Source organism: Phoca vitulina, unplaced genomic scaffold (genome assembly GCF_004348235.1).
Source record: "Phoca vitulina isolate PV1807 unplaced genomic scaffold, GSC_HSeal_1.0 scaffold54, whole genome shotgun sequence".
Lineage (NCBI taxonomy): Eukaryota > Metazoa > Chordata > Mammalia > Carnivora > Phocidae > Phoca > Phoca vitulina.
The window spans coordinates 6,026,121-6,029,771 of record NW_022589757.1 but is presented as its reverse complement, the minus strand read 5'-3'; the positions used below and the strand labels follow the sequence as shown (position 1 = coordinate 6,029,771).

General features: G+C 38.6%; 1 pseudogene; it reads right to left on the bottom strand.

The window, feature by feature from the left end:
- Positions 1 to 2,226: 2,226 nt before the first annotated feature.
- LOC116622768 lies at positions 2,227 to 3,140 on the bottom strand (annotated as a pseudogene).
- Between the last annotated feature and the right edge of the window lie 511 nt (positions 3,141 to 3,651).

Sequence of the window (3,651 nt, the reverse complement as noted above, 5' to 3'; positions counted from 1 at the left end):
TTGCCCATTTTTTAATTGTTTTTTTTTTTTTTTTTTTTTTTTTTTGGTGTTGAGTTGTATAAGTTCTTTATATATTTTGGATACTAACCCTTTATCAGATATGTCATTTGCAAATATCTTTTCCCATTCTGTAAGTTGCTTTTTAGTTTTGCTGATTGCATCCTTTACTGTGCAGAAGCTTTTTATCTTGATTAAGTCCCAATAGTTTATGTTGCTTTTGTTTCCTTTCATTGAGAAGATGTATTTAAAAAGGTTATTATGGTCAAAATCAGAGAGATTACTGCCTGACCTCTCTTCTAGGATTTTTATGGTTTCATGTCTCACATTTAGGTCTTTAATCCATTTTGAATTTATTTTTGTGTATGGTATAAATAAGTGGCATAGTTTCATTCTTCTGCATGTAGCTGACCAGTTTTCCCAACACCGTTTGTTTAAGAGACTTTCTTTTTCCCATTGTATATTCTTGCCTCTTTTGTGAAGGTTAATTGACCATATAATCATGGGTTTATTTCTGGGCCCTCCCCCTCTTCTGTTTTATTGATCTATATGTCTATTCTTGTGCCAGTACCATACTGTTTTGATTATTACAGCTTTGCAATATAACTTCAAGTCCAGGATTATGATTCCTCCTGTTTTGTTCTTCTTTTTCAAGATTGCTTTGGCTATTTGGGGTCTTTGCAGTTCCATAAAAAAATTAGGATTATTTGTTCTAGTTCTGTGAAAAAATACTCTGGTATTCTGAGAGGGATTGCAGTAAATGTGTAGATTGCTTTGGGTAGTATAGAGATTTTAACAATATTTGTTCTTTGGATCCATGAGCATGGAATGTCTTTCCATTTCTTTCTGTCATCTTCAATTTCTTTCATCAGTGTTTTACAGTTTTCAGAGTACAGGTCGTTTACCTCTTTGGTTAGGTTTATTCCTAGGTATCTTCTTGTTTTTGGTGCATTTGTAAATGGGATTGTTTTCTTACTTTCTCTTCCTGCTACTTCGTTATTAGTGTATAGAAATGCAACAGATTTTATATATTGATTTTTCTATCCTGCAACCTTACTAAATTTATTTATCAATTCTTGCAGTTTTTTGGTGGAGTCTTTTGGGTTTTCTATAGAGTATCATGCCATGGGCATATAGTGAAGATTTTACTTCTTCCTTACCAATTTGAATTCCTTTTATCTCTTTTCTGTTGTCTGATTTCTGTGGCTAGAAATTCTAGTGTTATGTTGAATAAAAGTGGTGAAAGTGAATTTCCTTCTCTTATTCCTGACCTTAGGGGAAAAGGTCTCAGGTTTTCCCCATTGAGGATGATGTTCACTGTGGGTTTTTCATATATGGCTTTTATTATGTTGAGATATCTTCTCTCTAAATTTACTTTGTTGAATGTTTGTATCATGAATGACTGTTGTATTTTGTCAAATGCTTTTTCTGCATCTATTGAAATGATCATATGATTTTATCCTCTTTTGTTAATGTGATATATGACATTGATTGATTTGTTAATAATGAAATATCTTTGCATCCCAACAACAAATCCCACTTGATCATTGCAAATAATTTTTAAAAATATATTGTTAGATTTTGTTTGCTAATCTTTTGTTGAGTATTTTTACCTCTATGTTTGTCAGAGATAAGGGACTGTATTTCTTTCTTTGTGGTGTCTTTATTTGGTTTTGGTATCAAGGTAATGATGGGCTCAGAGAATGTATTTGAAAGCTTTTGCTCCTTTTCTATTTTTTGGAATAGTTTGAGAAGAATAGGTATGAACTCTTCTTTAAGTGTTTGGTAGAATTCACCTGTGAAGTCATCTTGCCCTGGACTTTCATTTGTTGGGAGTTTTTGAGTACTGATTCAATTTCATTGCTGGTAACCAGTCTGTTCAAGGTTTCTATTTTTTTCCTGCTTCAGTTTTGGGAGGTTATATGTTTCTAGAAATTTATCCATTTCTTCTAGGTTATCCAATTTGTTGGCATATCATTTTTCTTAGTATTTTCTTATAATCTTTGTACTTCTGTCGTGTTAGTTATTTTCTCTTTCATATCTTTTTGGGGGTACAATATACTTTATGGAGGCTACATGACAAGGTAGGGCCCCCCCAAGCCCCTACTCTTCTTCAGAGTGTCTGGGATGGGAACTGTGGTCAGGAGATTCTGTGTGTTGGGAGATGAGTTGGTGTAAGAACTCCCCAAAAGCTGAGAGTCTCTCTCTCTTCTTCTTGCTCTTGTTGGGGCTGGTGGTCCAAGGGGCTCTTACTCCTTGGAGGCCATATGGACCATTAGGTCCACCACCAAGTTGCTGAAGCCAAATTCACTGTCATACCAGGAAATGAGCTTGACAAAGTTGTCATTGAAGGCAGTGCCAGCCCCAGCATCAAAGGTGGAAGAGTAGGTGTCACCATTAAAGTCACAGGAGACAACCTGGTCCTCAGTGTAGCCCAGGATACCCTTGAAGGGGCCCTTTGATGCCTGCTTCACCACTTTCTTGATGTCATTGTATTTGGCAGCTTTCTCCAGATGGCAGGTCAGATCCACAACTGACACTTTGTGGGTAGAGACACTGAAGGCCATGCCAGTTAACTTTCCATTTAGCTCAGGGATGACCTTACCTACACCACCAAAAGAAGCAAGGATGGGATGATGTTCTGGGCAGCCTGTTGGCCATCACACCACAGTTTCTGAGAGGGGCCATCCACTCTCTTCAGTGTAGCAGTGATGGCGTGGACTGGGGTCATGAGTACCTCCATGATGCCAAAGTTGTTATGGATGAACTTGGCTAGAGGGCTCAAGTAGTTGGTGATGTAGGAAACATTGCTAACAATCTTGAGGGAGTTGTCATACATCTCATGGCTCATGCCCATCACAAACATGGGGGCATCAGCAGAAGGGGTGATAATGATGATGACCCTCTTGGCCCCACTTCAAGTGAACCCCAGCCTTCTCCATGGTGGTCAAGACCCCAGTGGACTCCACGACATACTTAGCACCAGCATCAACCCATTTGATGTCAGCAAGATCTCACTCTTGGAAGATGCAGATGGGATTTCCATTGAAGACAAGTTTCCCATTCTCAGCTTTGTCTGTGTTGTGGAATTTGCCATGGGTGGAATCATAATGGAATATGTAGACCATGTAGCTGAGGTATTGATGGCAACATTATCCACTCTGCCAGAGTTAAAAGCAGCCCTTATGGGCCCAATATGTCCAAATATGGCCAACTGGTGCTCAACATTGCCAAACCCATTTCCTCCGACTTCACCATTTTGTCTCAGGGACATGGCTGGCAATGCACCAGAAGATGTGGATTGTCAACGTCTAGTGCGTTGGGGTCCCTGGGTAAGGGTCGCGAAATCACCAGGACACAGGGGATGCAGAGCAAAGGCAGCACTTGCAACTGCATACTGCCGTTTATTTCTTGACATCTTATATACTCTTTACAATCAAAATATATTGTTACTGATTAACAATGTAAGCATTAAGATATCCCGATACTTCTTTACGCAAGAGAGGACAAAAACAAATCAACTCCGGTTGCACCGGAATAATTACATATCTTAAGTAAATCTCATTCTCTGATCAGCTCTTGTGCAAAGGTACTTCATGACCCATTCCCCGAAACTACATAGAGATAGAATCAAATCCTATGCAGGAATGCTGA